This window comes from Pinus tabuliformis, chromosome 2_1 (assembly GCF_031772625.1).
Source record: "Pinus tabuliformis cultivar Carrire ecotype Pingquan chromosome 2_1, CPIR1, whole genome shotgun sequence".
Taxonomy (NCBI): Eukaryota; Viridiplantae; Streptophyta; class Pinopsida; order Pinales; family Pinaceae; genus Pinus; species Pinus tabuliformis.
Genome location: NC_142299.1, coordinates 718,533,636 through 718,555,907, shown reverse-complemented (window position 1 = coordinate 718,555,907; position 22,272 = coordinate 718,533,636).

The following is a 22,272-nucleotide window of genomic DNA, read 5'->3' as shown; positions in this document are numbered from 1 at the left end:
AAGAAAAGAAGGGGAAGAACAAGAAAGCTTCTCATTCTGGTGCAAAAGGCAAGAAGTAGGACATGTCCAAGGTGAAGTGCTTTCACTGTCACCAGCACGAACACTATGCCACTAATTGTCCGTAGAAGGAGAAGAACAAGCAAGCTGCTGGATTTGCAGTGGGAGAGGCCTTAGCCTCGCAAATTGAGCTTGATTTTTCATTGATCGCATGCTTGGTTTCAGGTGTGATGGGATCAGTGCGGTTCTTGGATAGTGGTGCATCTTTTCACATGACAGGAGATCGAGATTTGTTTTCTGATCTGGAGGAGAAAGATCTTGCAGTGCACATCGAGATGGGCGATGATGGTAGATAGAGTGCGACCAGTATCGGTACCATTTCCTTTGAGAGGGATTTTGGTAAACCCTTCATATTGAAGGAAGTGATGCATGTTCCAGGATTGAAGAAGAATCTTATCTCTGTGGCGATGTTAGAAGACAAGGGATATGATGTTGTTTTCAGCGAGGGAAAGGCTTTCCTGCACAGTAAGACAACTGGAGAAACCTGGAAGATATGGGTTCAAGTGAGGAACCTTTATCAGTTGCATGTAGATGGCTGTGTAGCAATGGCATGCAAGGCAGAAGGATTGGTGAGTCGGGATGATGGCAAGCTGTGGCACAGGAGATTGGGTCACCTTCACTATGGAGCCTTGAAGATACTACAGCAGATTACTACAGGGCTTCCTAAAGGCACTCTTGCGCAGTCAGATCAATGAAAGGGGTGTACTTTGGGAAAGTTTATGAAATCCACCTTTCACGAGAAGGATAGTCGCGCCACGATGATCCTTGAGAGAATTCACACAAATGTGTGTGGACCTTTCTCAGTAGCTTCGATAGCAAAGCATAGGTATTATGTCATCTTTGTTGATGATTTCTCTTGAAAGTGCTGGATCTTCTTCATGCAGAAGAAGAGCGAGACATACTCAAAGTTCTGTGAGTCCAAAGCACTGGTCGAGAAGGAGTCGGGGAAGAAGGTGAAGGCTCTTAGGAGTGACAATTGGTGGTGAATACATCTCTGGCAAGTTCAAGGATTTCTGCAGAGCAGAAGGGATTCGAAGAGAGCTCATAGCTCCCCATAACCCACAACAGAATGGGGTTGCTTAGTAGAAGAACAGAATGATCGTGGGTGCTGCATGGGCGATATTGCATGATCAAATCCTACCCCTTCACTTGTGGGCAGAAGCATGCAATACTGCAGTATATGTGCAGAACCGTTTTCCTCGCAGGATACTTGGCATGAGTACACCCGAGGCTTATTCTGGTAAGAGACCTGATATTTCTCATTTGAGGATTTTTGGTTCTAACGTTTACATGCATGTGACGAAGGATGCCAGGAAGACGCTAGAGCCGACCACAGAGGTTGGGATATTTTTTGGGTACACTAATACGCCCCACAACTATCGTGTGTATTTGCCAGACAGTGGCAAGACTGTTGTGCGACGGGATATAAAATTTCAAGAGGAGAAAGCCATGAAGTGTTCTCTTGAGAGGGAGCCACACTTGCATGTAGATGAGGAGCTATTAGTTCCTAAGGATGAGCTTTAGGATGTGGATCAGCCACAGGACGAAGTTCATGGAGTGGAAGAGACCACTCATGTAGCGCCAACCATCAGAGGACGAAAGCGCTTGACAGAAGTTGAGCGACTAGCTCAAGATGCAAAGAAGGTTGTAGGACCACCTACATCTCAATGTAGATAGAGACAGTCACCTGATCGGTAAAATGGATACATAGCTCTTGTGAGAAAATGTGTTGTGACTGAGCCATCCTCTTTCGAGGAAGCTGTGGAGGATCCCGCACGGGTAGATGCCATGGTGGAAGAGTATGATTCGATTGTCAGAAACAGTGCATGGGAGATTGTCCCAAGACTAGAAGGGAAATCCGTGGTGGGTTTGAGATGGATCTACAAAGTTAAGCAGGCAGCTGACGAGAGTGTGGAGAAGTACAAGGAAAGATTTGTTGCCCGAGGCTTTTCACAGATAGAGGGGATCGATTATGAGGAGACCTTTGCACCTGTCGCAAGGTATTCTTCCATACGGACGATTCCTTCTCTCTCAGCGCAGATGGGGTGGCACATTCATCAGATGGATGTGAAGACTGTGTTCCTCAATGGAGTCATTGAGGAGGAGGTGTACATAGAACAACTCGAAGGTTTTGAGATCTTCAGCAGCAAGTCGCATGTGTGCAGGCTCAAGAGAGCGTTGTATGGGTTGAAACAAGAACCACGTGCTTGATACACACGGATAGACAGCTATTTCACCGAACTTGGGTTCTCCAAGAGTGAGGTAGATCCTAACCTATACCAAATTGTGGTGGAGGGTAAGTTGCTTATCATTGTACTTTATGTAGATTATTTGATTCTAACATGTGATGAGTTGTTGATACTTTCATGCAAGGATGATCTTGCTAAGGAGTTTGAGATGAAGGACTTGGGCCTCCTTCATTATTTCCTGGGATTGGAAATCTAGCAGCACAGTGATGGATTATTTATTTCTCAGGGTAAGTATGCTCGGGAGATACTAGAGAAGTTCAACGTGCATGGCTGCAAGCCTGTTGATACTCCTCTTCCTGGAGGTTGGAGGAAGGACGGTGCTACTTCAGCAGAAGTAGTGTATGCAACTGTTTATCGATAGTTGGTGGGGTCGCTTATGTATCTAGTCAATACATGACCCAATATATGCTATGCTGTTAACCAGCTTTCACAAGCTATGGTTAAGCCAACCAAGCTCTTTTGGAAGGCAGGCAAGCATGTATTGCATTATCTCAGAGGCACATCAGGATATGGATTGTGGTATAGACAGGAGGATGAGGTGAAGCTATGTCGCTTGACGGATGCAGATTGGGCAGGGAGCCCAATGGATAGAAAGAGCACATCTGGAGGGGTCTTCAGTATCAGGTCGATAGAAGCTTCTTGGTACAGCAAAAAGCAGAGATCCGTGGCACTTAGTTCAGCAGAGACCGAGTATATGGCAGCAATTTTGACTGCATGCAAGGCTATATGGACGAGGAAGATCCTGCTCGGGTTGTTCGGTTCATACTTGGAGCCTACTATGATTTACTATGATAACCAGAGTTGCATTAAAATCTTGGCTAATACAGTATTTCATGATAGATCTAAGCACATTAATATCAGGTACCATCATATCAGAGATTGTGTGTAGTGGAGAATCATGTTACTTTCATACATTCCAACAGAGGATCAGGATGTTGATATCTTGACGAAGGCGCTCACCAGGAGCAAATTCAAATACCACTGAGGCAGGATAGGGGTTGTTGATAATCCATATCTCATTGAGAGGGAGTGTTTAGAATGCAACAAGATGATGGAGCTTAGTGGAAAGAAGTTGCTTTCACTAAGTGGGCCCGCAAGCTATTTTTGGCGCAAAGTCTATTTTTAGACTATGTCTATTTTTAGACATATGGATCATGGTCTATGAGTTGCAGGATGCTATTTTTGGATGATTGGTCATGTTGGTAAAAATAGATGGACTTGTATTTTTAGACATATGGGCGGTTTCTATTTTTAGACTGCCAGGCTAAAAATAGAACAGTCGAATATTATTGTTTCATAATAATATTTGGACTATAAACATTATCTTATCCTCTTGGAGCACTTTAATTTGAGCTACAAATGTGGCACATACAGCTGTTAGAAGGAAATACACTTTCCTTGTGGGTCAGTTGAGCTATTGCATGCAGGACTTCAGTTAAAACTCATGTGGTTGAGTTTCGGTGGAGTTGATTGTGGAGTTGATGGAGTTGCGTTCAGTTTGACTTGGTTAAACTAGTTGTATTTAGTCTAACTGCAAATACACTAGTGATGAGTGATGTGAATTAATTGTTAAATTAATTCACTAATTATTAACGCATAAAGAAACTAAAGAATACATTAGTTAACTCAGTGCATGGACAGTTCAATGGAGACAGGTGTTAGAGGTTGGGATTGCTATCAGTTGTGACTATAGTTGTGCATGAGATCTTGCAAAATTAGTGGGATTGAGTAATGCCAATGAGGATTGCATGGTTTAGCCAAGGAAATACAAGTTTGCTTCATTCATTCATCATTATTCTCTTGCAATATTGCGCAGTGGAGGGAGGCAAACAGTGGAGGAGATTTGAGGCATCAGATCTGAGCTAGTTTGTGTGTAACAGGTGGAGATAATACTGAGTACTTGTGAGGAGTATTGTACTATGTATTGTTACATGTTCTCAATCATTATAATATACAAATAGTGTGGGGTTTTCAGCTATATGCTTTCCCCGGGTTACATACTATGTTAATGTGTGCATGTGATTGATGTTTCATTGTTTTTAATGCTTCTAAATTGATGATCAAGGTAGAGGAGGTTATGTATTATGCATGTACTCCGCAATAGTGTATAATCGGGATAATCTCTGTGAATAAGTGTCATATTATTCAAAATTTCTACAATAGTTAAACTACTTAATCTTAACTACTTCATGCTTTGAATTACATGTTTATAGTTAGAGAATAAAAATCTGACCAAACAGTTTAATCTTGGCATATTAGTAGATAGGTAAAGAAATAAAAGGAGCTCATCAACTTAATTTGAGCCCTTGGAAGATATAAGGTTACAAGTAGATAGTTTGTTTCATAAAATAAAAAGGAAAGAAATGGGTTTGCTAGCTTAAGTGCACCCACCAACGTGAAGAAAAATGTTAGGGTAGGAAAATGGGTAGGTAGAAGAAAGGTTGCAGAAATACAAGTCATTTGAAGCATAAGCACTACTATCATGCTTAACCATGTGTTTCAGTGTGTAGGAGTAGTTATCAAAGTGAAAAGCATGTTCACAAGCTGATTTTCCTAACTTCCCCTTCATTACACTTTACCCCCCACTATATACTTACTAATTTCCCATTTACCCCTTCATGGCTTGTGAAAACACCATTTCCATTCATTTTGACTCCTATCCCTTGGTTTCACATATTCCCTAGCCTTCTACTTCAAAAAAGTCCCTTCCCCTACTGTGAAACCCTTTTTCCCCTTGGAAAAATCACTTTCCCTTTGTTGAACTCCCTAAAAACCCCGAAAAACCCACTAAACATCTTATCCTAACTTCTATTCTCTCCCCCTGACATTACTTTATTAACCCTGAAAATTTGTTTTCACCCATTATATTCCATAAACCCCAATTATTTCATAAACTCGTAGTAAATCATGGGTTAATTACACTTAACCGTAATTAATCCCATGGGCCCCGCTAAATCCCACCCCCATCTCCCATCATGCATCTTTTCCATGCTATGAACATTGGATCATCCACCCATAGATCCAACGGCCCTAGCCCATATCGCGCCTGCTCAATGCCCGACCTTTACCGACCCGAGGACACGCGATATGGGTAGTTTTGCTCGGTCCCATTTTGCTACGTGTCAGCCTCTCACATACATCGCGTTCCCTCAGCAAAATACTACCCGACCCTCATAAGAAGTGTGATGCCCTCCAATACTACCTCCCCACCATAAAGAAAAACCACCACTGTTCATTTAATTTCCCCCCCAATTCTAACCGCTCCCGGTTAAAAACCCACATACCCCATTTTTCCCATTTTTCACCCGGTTGCACTGTTGAAGCCTCTGAAGCACACCAGCACCCCTAGAGATCTTACGACCAGTTACTAACCACTGGATACCCTCAAAAAAGCCACCACAACACACTTGAAAGCCGCAAAAGCCTCTGCAAAGCTTCATTTAAAACTAGTTTGTAGCCCTGACCATAAATTCCAGGTATTTAAGAAGAAAGCCGGAACGCCCCTCTCATTTAAAGACGTACACTGAATTCATGAAATAATTGAATGAATTTAATTGAATTCCCTTTAAATTGAGACTATTCCCCCTCCTAAAATACCAAAACCCCTACCTGCAAACTGTTGATACCCTAATCCTGTTACAGAATTGTCAAAACTTCACTTCCAATAGCCATATAGCCCAAATTTCCACAATTTATTATAGAAATGGATGCCCAGACTTCTCTAGATGTTAGACCAATGAAAATCCCTCATTTAGACATTAACCACCTGGCCTTGGCAGACAGAGACTTCCAAATCAAAGATACAACCACCCCGTGCCACCTTCTGAGAATCCACTGTTCCTAAACCATGCTGATGATATAAACCTTTGGGAATCTAATCTCCCCAGGTATACATTCCGATAAGTCCACCCATTCCTAGACATAATACATTTCTGCCAAGCCTGTTATGTTCCAAGCCATAGGGTTATTGAGGCACCAAACCATGAGATACTATTTACTATTACTGTTGAATCCATCAACTAGATGCTACAAATCCAACCTAGTCCTAATTTGACTCCATTGTCCATTGGACACCTATTGGACCTATACATCACACTGGGCCCATACAATATTAAACAAATATTTCAAAATTTCATCATTTAGGAGTGCCATACTCCTAAAGACATTACACCCTATGTAGCCACTATTTTTTCAGAGACTGGCAGGAGAATAATTACCATGATTTCATGCATCCTAAGATGGAGATCAGATGAGTTGGTGGATGAGGTCATCATGGCCTTCTTAACCATTTCCACTCCAGGCAAGCCTCCTACCATTTTGTATGATTATGCCCAGTTCATTACAGACATAATGCATGAACAACTCACTAGACTGCCCACTAAAAGAGTTTTCAAATACTCTTTAGTGTTGTTTCATATGTTCCTCTATTACCAAATAGATAAATTCCCTTTAAAGATATAGAAGTTGGAAACCAAGGGAAAGGAAAGATCAATTATCTTCTAGACACCAGTGGCCCACAAGTTTTCCACCTTATATAAAGACTTCATAGACTCTTTTTCATACCCAGTCATGAACATGTTGACTTCCAAGGTTCACCCTAGAATTAGCCCAGAAATTAAAAGAGTATTACAACTGGCCAAGAATAGCAAAGTGGGAGACTGGTACCTCTACCAGAATCACACTGAAAACAGGATCTATGGCTATCAGCTAGCACCCTACAAATTTCCAAAATACCCTCCCCATGAGGATATTTGCCCTTGAATACTTCAGGAAAATGATAGGTGTAGATGAGCTCAACTTCCTAGTTGCTAAGAAGAAGACACAATTTAAGATGAAAAACCAAATGGGCCCTTTCATCTGCAACACCAGAGAGGTTGGACCTAAGGCTGATAAGATGCTCCAGGAATTCAAATTCAAGAATAGTTTCATCTGGCATTATGACCCTCATGGGGTTATAAACAAGCTCAGACAAAAGGTCAAGCTAGGACCTTACATCCACTACCCAAGACCTGACATTGAACAGTATGCTAATAAGTCAGAATGGGTAGAGAATACATTGATTGGCATGGACAGCACAGTGGTGAATGTGGAGAACAACATGATTGATTTAGAGAAACAATTTGACCAGAGCTCTTTCCTGTAGATTCCAAAGTTGGGAGAGCCAATGAGCATCACTCCCGTCATTTAGACCCCTCTCAATGAGGAGAAGAATCCTAAAAGAAACGGGGAGGAAGCATCAAGTTCTACTATGGAGACCACTGATGAGCAATTCAAGCTGAACAAAAGGCCCAAATTGAATCATGTGTCTTAACAGGAGGAAAGCATTGCATCATAAGACATCATTGACACCAAGGCAATGGGACAGAGCAGTCAACAGACAACAGAGATAGCTGCATCAGCAGAAACGCAACAGCCATCTACTTCCAACACAGATCATACAAAGATAGAAGAGTGTGGAGGTGTCTTCCTCTATCAGGCCAGCTGATAAGGAAATATACATCAAAGAAATATTTAAGGGAATTAAAATAAGGAACGAAAAGCTGAAGGAAGACACATATGCCAAGTACCTGAACATGACACCACCAAACCAGAACATATTGATGTCAGCCTTTGACATCAAAGAAGGAAAAATGCAGGTGTCATTCCTACAACCTACTGTATAGCAACGCAAAATCTCAGCAGATTACAAGAAGACCAACTTTGAGGTCTCAGTCAGGGATGTTCATCCCATCGATCAAATAGAATTCCATAAAAAGACTGGAGAAATGATCGACTCCACCCTCACAACAAAGGCCATGGAAGCATTCAAATTGAAATATTCATTGGACAATGTGACAGCCCAGTATAAACTGGAAAAGGCCTCCTCTAGCGCCAAAGACACTAGGATTAAGTCCTTGGAGGACCTGGTTATTGAAATGGGCCATGACCCAAAGGAGATCAAGATTGCTGAACAGTTAGTCAAGAAGAAGAATGAGGATATTGCAACCCTCAATAAACAGCTCAAGCTGCCTCAATTACAACACCCACAAGCAAAACAAGTCCTGGAAAGCTAGCCAAATCATGAAGAGATGATGGACTTCGTGCTGCAACTCAATGACCAGTTGAAGGAGATGGAAAAGGAATTAGAAAGCTTGATTTAGCTCAAACAAGTTAGCATTGATAGTTCTCCTCCAATTGTCATTCCAACAGTGACCACAGCTATACCTTCCACTCTGGTAGCAGCATTAGCTCCCATTGGTCTAATGGCCACTGCATTATGATCATCAACTTTGACTACTTCAGCAACAACATCAACAATAAGATGTACCACAAGTGAAGAAGCGAACAGGCTGGTCAAAGCAATGGAAGAAATTTCCATTCAGACTAATGAAATGAACAAAATCATGGATAAAGTCAGCAGCCTTGAAACAGATTACAAGCTTGCCTAGATTATGCATAAGGAAGAACAGCAAAAGGCTACAAGGATGAATGAGAGGATAAGAGGCTTGGAGAAAGAATTGACCTTGATTGAACCAATAGGAAAGGCTAAAGAGAAATTATGGGCCAATATCATTGACTCTATTGCTGATATTTGGCCATCTATCTAGGTCATTTTTTAGCATATTGATTTGATTAAGTAGGCAACAGAAGCCATTGAAAGGGTGAACAGAAAACTTGGAGATATTCTAGAGGAAGCAGCAAGAATCGTACACTTCCTCAACTCCAAGAATAAATATGAACTGCAAGAGCTTGAGATACCTGATAGGACAGGTACAATTTTGGATGTCAAGAGGGTCCTCACCAAGAGGAATTTAATGTTGAATCTAGAAGATGAGTGTCAGAACATGTAGCTAGTTGTTGACAGATTCATGGCTAAGTTTGAACTGTTGAAGGAGAAGGGATTACCTAATCCCTTAGTTATAAATTACAAGTTAATGACACAGGAAAATTACAACAAGAAGATCAGGGAAGTAGCCAAATAACAGGTGATGACTGCATCTATGAAGGGCATGCCAACAGGAAAGGTCTTGTACCAAACTTTTGGAAACTTGTTTCACCTCTAGCATGAGGTAAAACACCTATTTATTAATAAGCCCACTTTTTCCAAATACACAGAGGTAGATGAGATATATAGAAAAATGATCAATATCCAATTACCCGATGAATAAAGATGGGAAAAACTAAATGATTTACTATAGTAAAAACACAGTAAATTATAAACAGTAAATTATAAATGTATATTAAAAAGGGAAACAACAGGGTAAAAAGGTATTGACAAGTCAGTAGGGTTAAAGTGTATCAGATAAAAGAGTATCAGGTGAAAGGTTAGAGTGAAAAATATCATCCAGTGTGAAATCCAAACAACCTAGAAGCATAAAGGGCTAAAAATCAAAGTCTACAGCCAGCAGAACCAAAATAAAAGGGACAACATGAAACAGTTCAATAGCTGTGTCTATCTTCTTGAAAGAAGATATTTATTTTTTCTTAGATTAGTTATGAACACAGTTTCAGATATTTTGTAATTCATTTTGTATAAATACTTCAAAATTCAAAGTATTAGGGTGGATTATTTTACATTTGTAGAGTTATTATGATCTTGAACCTAAGGGTGATTGTACCATTTTCAAGTCAATAGACTGGAGCAAGTAATAAAAGAATTTCGCTAGAGGATTCATGAGAGGAGCCATTTGCAGTGAAGTACTTTCTTTGTGTGATTGTGTTACCTTTCTTATGTGTTTTCATAATATTAAATGTGTTCTAAAATCTAAATGAATTAATTGGAAAAATAGCTTAAAATTTGTTTAATTACACTATTTTTTGCACAGTTATTTATTTACATGTTTTCTTCTGATACCCAGATTTGAGAACCCTTAATTTCTCTCCCATCCTGGTTGACTTCTTTCATTCCTTCGAAAGTCCGGCCTAGGGAACCCTTAATTTCTCCCTAGATATGACTTGAAGCCATTCACCATTTAGCCTCTGAGATCTGTAGTAACTCATATATCTTGCACTATAGACATTGTTTTTAGAACTGAATCCAGTCTTGTTTGTCAAACATCTGACTCCATAGCCCAATGGTATAAGCCAAACCTCTGTCCATCTAAGTAAAGTGATCCCACCACCAAGTTTCCAAAACAAAACCCAAGTGTCAGCAATAACTAGCCTAAATCATCTTAACTAAAGCAAACTTAGATTCTAAAGAGAGAGCCCTCTATGAGCATCAGGAAGGCTAGGTCCTGATCTCAAAAAGTGGTTTGTGGTTACCTTTGGTTTTTCTTTCTTCATACTCCAAAATAAATATCAGAGTGATAACATTTCTGGCAACCATACTAGTGACTTCAATCCTCAGTCTCATAAAACTTTAAGGAAACCTTAAATTTAATCTCAAGCCCCTTAAGGTCATTATCTGAAGTAAATTTTCAAAAATTTCATAAAAACAGTTTAAAAACCTTAAAATTCTGCCTCCTAAGAAGATTCACTATTCCAGGGAAAACCCAGATCCAATCCCTGCAACTATAGTTGCTGACCCAAACAGAATTCTAAGAAAACCAAAAAACAAAGAAACATAGGCAAGTAGTAGCCAGCTAGCCAAAGCCAATTCACTCCCTGAGAAGTTGTCAACTTTAGAGAAAATACCTTTTGATTTTTCATTTGACTTCTCATTATTTAGAACTAAATCTAAGAATGCCATCCATGAAACAATCTTAGACCTTGAGTTTACTCAACTCATTGAATCAAAAAGGGTTATCCATCCAGATTTAGATAAATTTGTCTTGGACGCTTTTGACAAGTTAGAAGCTTTGACCTCAACATTGATTAGCAATATAGATAGTGCTTACCTTTAACAATCTGTTGAGCTAGCTGCCCTTACTGCTGCTGCCTCTGAAATTTTTGCACAGTCTTCACTCACTGTAAATACCCCTTCTTTTACCACAACTTCAGCAATTGTATCTTCCATAATCCAATAACATAAACCAGTTGTTAATCAACCATCCTCATCATAATCTAGTTCACCTCCATCAATTTCAATTCCTTCCTCAATTACTACACCTCTACCCCCTAGTCAAACTAGAATCACAACAATGGAAAACTGATATGCTCCTCTTGTTTTACCTGCACAACTCCATGCCATGCCTGCAGATTATTAGAGTAAGATCTTCATGTTTGATGCTATTGGTCATTACACTACTCAGCAGCATGTAAACAAGATGTCTAACTTTTTTGAGTTGCATGAGATAGATGAAGCAGATGTGCAAATGAGGTTGTTTGCCCAAACTTTAACTGGGGATGTCAAAAAATGGTTCAAAGCATTTCCTGCCAACCATATTGTAGACTTAGCCAATTTTCATAGGTTATTCATTAATAGATGGGAGAGAAATAAAAACCCATTGCAAATACTTTCTAAATATGAAAATATTAGAAGAGCTCCTAATGAGTCAGTTTAGGACTATTGCACTTGGTTTAATAATATCTACAATGCAATTCCAGCCAATAATAAGCTTCCACCTGACCTAGCATTAATTAAGATCCTTGATGGTTTTGATGCTGACATATCATACCAGCTAAGGGAAAGAAACCTTGGAACACTTGAACAAATGTAGAGCAATGTTGTTAGTGTAGAGGCTAACATATTAGCTAAGAAAGCATGAATGAGGAATGAAAAGAAAGTTGTATTGAAAGAGGAAGCTTCCACTTCAGATGGAAAAGTAGAAATTTTAGCTAAGAGTTTAGAGAGAATCATGGATAGGTTGGAAAACATGGAGAGGGAAAATCAATGGGAGAATCAACAACAACAACCCCCAGTAAGAAACCCAAATTTTAGGAAGAACCCTAATGCTGGAAAGAATGTTACACCAGACCAACAGATTAGGACCCACTTCCAAGAGAACTATGTTGATGGTTCACTGAACCAAGAAGTAGAGGATGATACCATATTAACTTACTAGAAACCAAAGAGGAAGACATTGTTTTTCTTACTCAAGAAGAATAGGAGTTATACATGTTTCAGTAGTTGCAGCTAGAATCTGGTGAATCCTTTGATTTTAAACATGAGTTAGCTATATATGAAGTACATAAACAATATCGCTTGATAAGTAAGAAGAATAACGAGACTCCCATTAAAAGATCCATCCAAACCTAGACTAAGATAATAAAAGAAGCTCCAGTTAACAGAGTGTTGCAAATCATCCCTGGGGGAACACCAGAGACATCAACCCCTAATATTGTAGATATAACCTCCACTGAAACCCAAACAGAGAAAATTACTGAAAACAATCAAAATAAGAGAAATCAAGGCAAAATAGTAGAAACACAGACTGAAATGCCTACTACTAAGAAGCAGAATAAGGACACACAAACTGCACATATTAAGGAAGATCTAAATCAAACAAACAAACCTCGACACCCTTTCAACATCAAAAATGAAATAGAAAAATTAAAGATATCAGTTCCTTTGAATGAACTAGTAAAGAATGAATCTTATAGGTCACAGATAACTGAGAATTTGAACATGGGAGAGGGAGAGGATTATGTTAATTTGAATGATGACCAGCCTGAATTATCATTTGGCCCTGAGGCCAATGGTATTCATCAGAAAGGGGGATTTCCTCCTTTTTACATCAACCTAAACATTCGTGATAAAATATTGCATAACGCTATGTTTGACTCAGGGGCATCCCACAATCTGATGCCAAAGGCAATAATGGAAAGACTAAACCTAGACATTACCAGGCCTTAGAAGGATTTATTTTCTCTTGAATCCAGCCAGGTTAAATGCCTTGATCTGATCAAGGACTTATATGTGACTCTTGTCTAGTGCCCTGCAAAAAGAATTTTAATGGACATTGTAGTTGCAAACATCCCACCGAAATATGGAATGATTTTATCTCGCTCATGGGGAGCCAAACTGCAGGGATCCTTGCAGTTGGATATGTCTTATGCCACCATATCTATTTTTGGCCAACCGAGAAAATTATATAGGGAGACCTTGATGAAATACATGGTCAATAGTGAGGAAAATCCACAAAAATTTCCCATATACTCCATGCATTCAGATATGGACTCTTTCATCTCATACAATGCAGAAAATGATAAAAAGGAAATCATAGCCAAAGACCTTAAATACAGAACAGCTAACAGTGAGAATATATTCCATGAATCACTATGGCACCTAGACTTTGATGGGTTAGTCAATAGGTTAGGGGCTAGTGTAGGAGTCTAGATCCATAATATGGAGAATAATCATGCCGAGGGACATTCTTGTAGATTGAACTTCAAATTTACCAATAACATGTCCGAATATGAAGCCCTAATTTTAGGGTTACAATTGGTTACGAAACTGGGAGCCAAAAGAGTTTCCATCATGGGAGACTCTGAGCTGATTACTAAATAGATTAGTGGTGAATACTTTGTCAACAATCGTAGACTTGGTCGATATAGGGATACTATTTTAGACATGATCAAAGACCTCCTGAAATCAAACTTTGCTGCCATTCCTAGAAAACAAAACATGCAAGCTCATAGTCTGGCCACTTTTGATAGTACTTGTAAATTTCCATTTCAACCAAACCACCAGTACACTGCAAAAGTTAGACATAGGCCTGTTATATGAGACAACCTAAAGTATTGGCAAATTTTCTTCCAGGATTCTCAGATCTACGATTTCATGAACAATGAAGGTGAATTTCAGAATTGTAAGATAGACACTAACTGTATAGTAGATAATAATATAGAAGCTAGCATAGATGTAAATATTTTCGATGTAGCTAAACCAACTAAATTTAATAGAGTAGAAATAGATAGTTTAGAGAATGTAGAGATTGAAGAAATAATGAATGATGATCCTGAGATCCTTAATTTGAAAAATATTTTTCTGCCTATAGGATTAGTACCTTTAGAAGATGTGTTTGACTCTAATGATGTAGCTTGGAAACTTGAGATGGAACCTCTGAGAGCTGACATAGAAGAGGTCAACATAGGGACTAAGGATAAACCAAAACTTAATAAAATATCAAAAGCCTTACCTCTAGAGGAAAAGGTTAAATACATCAATCTGTTAAAGGAGTTCCAGGATGTATTTGCCTGGAGTTACGAAGACTTAAAATATTATGACAACATTGTAATCCAACACAAAACACCTTTAAAAGAACATCATAAACCTTTCAAACATTAATTTCGGAGGATAAACCTAGTTCTTATACCATCCATAGAGAAAGATTTTAAAAGAATGTTTGATGCCCAAATGATATCCCCTATTAGATACTCAGACTGGATTTCAAACTTAGTTACAACTAGGAAAAAGGCAGGTGAAATTAGACTTTGTGTAGATTTTAGAAATTTAAACAAAGTCTCACTAAAAGATAACTATCCCTTACCAAAAATGGACCATATACTGCAGAGGATAGTTGGCTCATCTAGGATTTCACTATTAGATGGATTCTCTGGGTATAACTAGATCTTAGTTCAACCTGAGGATCAAGACAAAACTACATTTACTACTCCTTGGGGTACCTTCATATATATGAGGATGCCCTTCAGATTAATGAATGCAGGTGCCATATTTAAAAGAGTTATGGATATAGATTTTGCCAAGGAGATCCATGATTTCTTAGTAGTATACCAGGATGACATCATAGTCTTCTCTAAATCTAACAATGAACACTTAGACCACTTGAGAAGAGTAATTATCAAATGTAGAAAATTTGGGATTTCTTTAAATCCTAAGAAAACACTCTTTGCTCGAGAAGAGGGAAAATTGTTATGGCATATCATATGTAAAGATGGGATTATAATAGATCCTGCTAGAATAGAGGCCATTTTGACCATTACCCATCCTAGAAACATTAGATAGTTACAATCATTTCTAGGCAAGATAAACTTCCTTAGGAGATTCATTTCAAACCTAGCAAAACTGATTAGAGAGTTAAATAACATGCTAAGAAAAGACTCAGCACTTAAATGGATAGTGGAGGCCAAACAATCCTTTGAAGCCATCAAGGAAGCCTTAACCAAGACTCCAGTCCTAATAAGTCCTAATTTTAACAAAGATTTTATAATTTTTCTTTTGCTTCAGAACACACCACTGCAACAGTCTTGCTGCAAAAGTAAAACCAAGGATATGAACAACAAATTGCATTTTTTAGTAAATCTTTAAGAGATGCCACACTCAAATACAATATCATGGAATAGCAAGCATTAGCTTTAGTAAAGGCTATCAAAGACTTCAGAGTATACATTTTGTATTCTCACATTATTGCTTATGTTCCAAATTTTTTAGTTAAGGACATTTTGACATGAAATGGGCCTGAAGGGAAAAGAGGCAAGTGGATTTCCACAATATTGGAATATGACATAGAGATAATGTAGAAAATTTTTCTACAAATCATCTAGCTCTGATACCATGTAGAAATTTTTAATAATTTAACACATATTCAACAGAGATTATCCTGATCATGTACTATTGCAAAATACATACACAATACATAAGCTCCTCTACGTTCATCATCAATATAGCAGCATCAATAACAATAAAACATCAAGAGCATTCACACATTAACACAGTATGTAACCCGGGGAAAGCATCTCGCTAAAAACCCCACACTATCTGTATATTAATGATTGAGACCATGTAGCATTACAAAGTACAATGCTTATCATAAGAAATCCAGTACCAGCTCCACCTGTTACACACAATACAGCTAAGATCTGATCTCCAAATCTATTCCACTGCTTGCCTGCCTCCACTACTCAATACCTGCTCAAGAATGAATGAGAATGGTTTACCAAACTCGTATTTAACCTCCAAAGAATAACTCACACTGGGAAAGACGTGAGCAGAGGCTATAATACTTGGTATTGGCCAATTCATTGGCATACTCAATCCCTTTGATTGTGCAAATCATCATTCACAACTATAGTCACAACTAATAGCAATCTGATCCTCTAACACATGTCCATGCTGAACTAGACATGCACTGACATGCAACTGAGTTAACTTATGTATTCTATAGTTGCATTATGAGTTACTAATTAGTTTAACAACTCATCATTAGTCTATTTGCAGTTAGACTAATTACAACTAGTTTAACCAAGTCAAGCTGAACAAAACTCCATTAACTCCACAATCAACTCCACCAAACTCAACTGATTGAGTTCTAACTGAAGTCATGCATGCAACAACTCAACTGACCCACAAAGAAAGCGTACTTCCTTTTGATAGATGCATGTGCCACATCTGTAGCTCAAATTGAAGTGCTCCAAGAGAATAAGATCAAGTTTATAGTCCAAATATTATTATGAGACAATAATATTTGACTTTTCTATTTTTGACAGCCAATGTAAAAATAGACTTTGATCACTCCTCCTATGATCACTCCTCCTGTGATCACTCCTGCTGTGATCACTCCTGCTGTGGTCACTCCTACTGTGATCATCCCTGCTGTGGTCACTCCTGTTGTGATCATCCCTGCTGGGATCCAAAAATAGAACTTGCGCCATAATTTGCCTGTGGGCTGACTTAGTGAAGGCGACTCTTTTCACTAAGCTCCATCATCTTGTTGTATTCTCAACAAGAATTTCTTGTTGCACACTTTTCAACACTCCCTCTCAACAAGAAAGGCTTCCTCTCAAACCCGATCTTGTAACTCTGGAATGTTCTCCATGCAACACATCTGACCGGTCCACTTGCTCTGTCATCAAAGTGTCTGACTATTATTGCCTTTGTCAACTAAAAACTCTGCATCTCTGTGCTCTTTAGTATCTGGCTACTCTAGCCTCTATCACTTTGATCTCTGACTGCATCTGTGCTGCTGCTAGTTCTATCTCCCAGCATTGCATCCGCACTGCACCTCCCAACTGACCTCCCTGTTGGGCTAGAAACATCCTCTGATGCTAAAGCTCTACCTGCTACTGACAAGTGCTCCCTCTCTGACATCTGTGCTACTGCAACATCTCCATGCATCTCGCACCATTGCATACCTCTCTGTGCCACCTAGCACTGTGCAAAACACTTGTGCCTCTTGCATTGCTGTAGCTTGCTAGCTATGCGTTGTCCTGGGATTCCCTACACTATCGCTCTCTCTGCCACTCCATCCACATCTGTCTCTACCCAATCAGTCAATTCCTTCTACTACACATCGGGACTCCCGTAGCAAGGTCTCATCCAAGAGGTTGGGTACCTCAAGGATCCTGCCCCTCCTCCTTGTGACGATCAATCCACATCACCCCACCTCCTACCTAGAGGTATGGCTGCATGCGATCCCTCAGCCCACCTGGCTCGAAGTTTTCCCCTATTGGAGGTCTCTGGATGACTAGATGTCTCTACTCAATCTCCTCTCAGCTTCCCCTGTTGTGGCTCCTCCACAAACTCCTGAAGCTACTGCACCAATCGTGGCTCCTCCACAATCATCTGATAATTATAAGCTGAACATGCATAATACATAACCTCCTCTACGTTGATCATCAATTTACGGAAGCAGAAACATTCACAGGCGTACATAGAAGCATCAATCACACATATCAACACAGTATTTTCCCAGGGAAAGCATCTCGCTAAAAACCCCAACTATTTGTATATTATAGTGATTGAATCATGTAACAATACATAGTACAATACTCCTCACAAGTACTCAATACTATCTCCACATGCTACACACAATACAGCTCAGACCTGATCTCCAAATCTCCCCCGTTGCTTCCCTGCCTCCACAGCTTAATACCTGCTCAAGAATGAATGAGAATGGTTTACCAAAATCGTATTTAACCTCCAAAGAATCACTCACACTGGGAAAGATGTGAGCATAGGCTATAATACTTGGTATTGGCCAATTCATTGGCATACTCAATCCCTTTGATTGTGCACATCAGCATGCACAACTATAGTCACAACTGATAGCAATCTGATCCTCTAACACTTGTCCATGCTGAACTGGACATGCACTGACATGCAACTGAGTTAACTGATGTATTCTATAGTTGCATTATGAGTTACTAATTAGTTTAACAACTCATCATTAGTCTATTTGCAGTTAGACTAATTACAACTAGTTTAACCAAGTCAAACTAAACACAACTCCATTAACTCCACAATCAACTCCACGAAACTCAACTGATTGAGTTCTAACTGAAGTCATGCATGCAACAACTCAATTGACCCACAAAGAAAGCATACTTCCTTCTGACAGTTGCATGTGCCACATCTGTAGCTCAAATTGAAGTGCTCCAAGAGAATAAGATCAAGTTTATAGTCCAAATATTATTATGAGACAATAATATTTTACTTTTCTATTTTTGACAGCCAGTGTAAAAATAGACTTTGATCACTCCTGCTGTGGTCACTCCTGCTGTGATCACTCCTGCTGTGTTCACTCCTGCTGTGGTCACTCCTACTGTGATCATCCCTGCTGTGGTCACTCCTGTTGTGATCATCCCTCCTGGGATCCAAAAATAGAACTTGCACCATAATTTGCCTGTGGTCCCACTTAGTGAAGGAGACTCTTTTCACTAAGCTCCATCATCTTGTTGCATTCTCAACAAGCATTTCTTGTTGCACACTTTTCAACAGATAAATCCAACTAAGCTTATCAAAGGCCAAGGTTTAGCCAAACTCATGGCTGAATTGAACTGTCAGGCCCTTGATATAAACTTTATTAGTGCCCTTGATGATTAGGAAGAGATGGTGACTCCATTGATCAGTGAACCTTTCACTGATTCACCCTGGTATGTAGATATTATATTTGTATTACAAAATTTACAAGATCCTCTTGGTTTGACAAGAACTAAAGCTAGATTTTTAAAAATGAAGTCATTAAAGTATTGTATTATAGACAATGCATTGTTTTGGAAAGACAATAGTGGTATTCTTTTGAATTGTTTATTGGAAAAAATAATGCAAGAGTTTCATGGAGGGGATTGTGGAGGACACTTGTACTGGAAGTCTACTGCTGACAAAATCCTAAGGGCTAGTTTCTACTAGCCCACTTCGTTTGCAGACGTTAAGAAACATGTGACCTCCTATCATCAATGCCAGATATTTGAGGGAAAGAGAAAAATTTTACCTTTGCCTCTTAAACCAATTTAAAACTTTTACCTTTGCCACTTAAACCAATTTCCACTAAAATGCCATTTCAATGATGGGCGTTAGACTTCATTGGAGAAATACACCCAGCCTCCTCAGCTCAGCACAAGTGGATTCTCACAGCCACTGACTATTTTACCAAATGGATAGAGGCCATAGCTTCTAGGTAGGCCAAAGACATTGTCATAATCTCCTTCCTAGAGAGTAATATCCTGTCAAGATTTGGATGTCCCTGGAAGCTCATTACCGATAATGTAGCTGCCTTTAAATCCAAAAGAATGATAGATTCATGTAACAAGTACCACATTACCCTTGGCCATTCCACAACCTATTACCCTCAAGGTAATGGACTAACCAAGTCATCCAACAAAAGCCTGGTCAATATTATTAAAAAATTGCTTGAAGATAACAAAATGACATGGAACAAGAAGTTAGTCAATGCCTTATGGGCAGATAGATTGACTACTAAGAAGTCCATTAGAACATCACCATATCAACTGGTTTATGGGATGGATGCAGTTTTCCCATCATCCTTGGGAGTGCCTTTGATGAAGATCATCCAGGAATTACAGGTGGAACCAAATGATATTTAGAGAAGAATAAATCACACCATACACCTGTAGCAGACCAGAAAAGAAGTATATGTAAAATCACAAGTAATCTAGGAAAAGATCAAGAAATTCTTTGATAAAAAGACTAAAGCAGATGATTTTTATATAGGAGATAAAGTCCTTAAATGGTATTCAAGGAGAGAAGATAAAGGCAAGCATGTAAAATTTTATTTTTTTTGGCAGGGACCTTATGTCATTTATGGTTACAGAGGCAACAATTCCTTTTTATTTACAAAAATAGATGAATCAGATCTACCAGGAGGACCTGTTAATGGTGGAATGTTGAAGCATTATTTTTCCACTGACTCACAATAGTTCACTTTACTTTGCATCATTTTACATAACATTGCAGAGTGTAGATTGGATAGGATGGTAATCCTTTGAAGTTGAAGCCTGGAGAGAAGGCCCTGAGCTTTGGAGGATTCACTGTCATAAGTATCAATAATGTAGTATCACAGAAGGACAGTTTACAAGGTAACTACATTCACAATTCAAAGGCTATTGGTCTTTAGAATTCTTGACATTTCACTAGGAAATGTCATCCCCATGTGAAGCCATTGTTAGAGTCCTATAGTGATAGGATTCATAATTTTTGAATTGGATAAGGTTAAGTCTTGTAATACTGTACATACTTTTTCTTCTGCAAATGTTTTCCATATCAAAATTAAAAAATGAAAAGAGGGTATGTCCTAAAAGAAATATCAAAGGATAAGAAAAATAACAAAAGATCAAAAAATGAAAAAATAGGAACCCCAAACACAAAACAGATCATGAAAGTGTGCAAGTCCAAGTGCCACTACTCTTTAATTTATTGTCTTAAATAATGGTTGTGTGCAGCTTTTCATACAAGCCACAACCCATGATAGTCAAACTGCTTAATCTTGACCACTTCATGCTTTGAATTTCATGTTTATAGTTAGATAATAAAAATCTGACCAAACAGTGTAATCTTGGCAGATTAGTAGATAGGTAGAGAAATAAAAGGAGCTCATCAAATTAATTTGAGCCCTTGGGAAGATATAAGGTTAGAAGTAGATAGTTTGTTTCATAAAAGAAAAAGGAAAGAAATGGGTTTGCTAGCTTAAGTGCACCCAACAAAGTGAAGAAAAATATTAGGGTAGGAAAATGCGTAGGTAGAAGAAATATTGTAGAAATACAATTCATTTGAAGCATAAGCACTACTATCATGCTTAACCATGTGTTTCAATGTGCAGAAGTAGTTATCAAAGTGAAAAGCATGTTCACAAGCCGATTTTCCTAACTTCCCCTTCATTGCACTTTACCCTCCACTATATACTTACTAATTTCCCTTCTACTCCTTCATGGCTCGTGAAGACACCATTTCCATTCATTTTGACTCCTACCCCTTAGTTTCACATATTCCCTAGCCTTCTACATTCATCCCCCTTCAAAAAAGTCCCTTCCCCTAGTGTGAAACCCTTTTTCCCCTTGGAAAAATCACTTTCCCTTTGTTGAACTACCTAAAAACCCCGAAAAGCCCACTCATCCTCTTATCTTGACTTTTATTTCCCCCCCGCCCCCTCTACTCCCTCACATTACTTTATTAACCTTGAAAATTTTTTTTCACCCATTATATTCCATAAAACCCCATTATTTCATAAACCTACAGTAAATCATGGGTTAATTATGCTTAACTGTAATTAATCCATGGACCCAGCTAAATCCAGCCCCCATCTCCCACCGTGCATCTTCACCATGTGATGACCATTGGATCATCCACCCCCAGATCCAATGGCCCTCACCCATATCGTACCTGCTCAATGCCCGACCTTTACCGACCTGAGAGCACGTGATATGGGCAGTTTTTCTCGGGCCCATTTTGCTACGTGTCAGCCTCTCGCATACATCCCGTTCACTCAGAAAAATACCACCTGACCATCATAAGTGGTGTGATTCCATTCAATACCACCTCCCCCCCATAAAATAAAACCACATATATTCATTTAATTTCCCCACCAATTCTAACCACTCCTAGTTAAAAGCCCGCATACCCCATTTTTTGTTGTTTTCTCTTGTTTGCACTGTTGAAGCCTCCAAATCACACTAGCACCCTCAGAGTTCTTGTGACCAATTACCAACCATCGGATACCTTTCGAAAATCCACCACAACACACCTAAAAGTCACAGAAGCCTCTGCAAACCTCCATTTAAAACCAGTTTGCAACCCCGACCATAAATTCCAGGTATTTAAGAAGAAAACCGAAACGCCCCTCTCATTTAAAAACATACACTAAATTCATGAAATAATTGAATGAATTTAATTGAATTCCATTTAAATTGA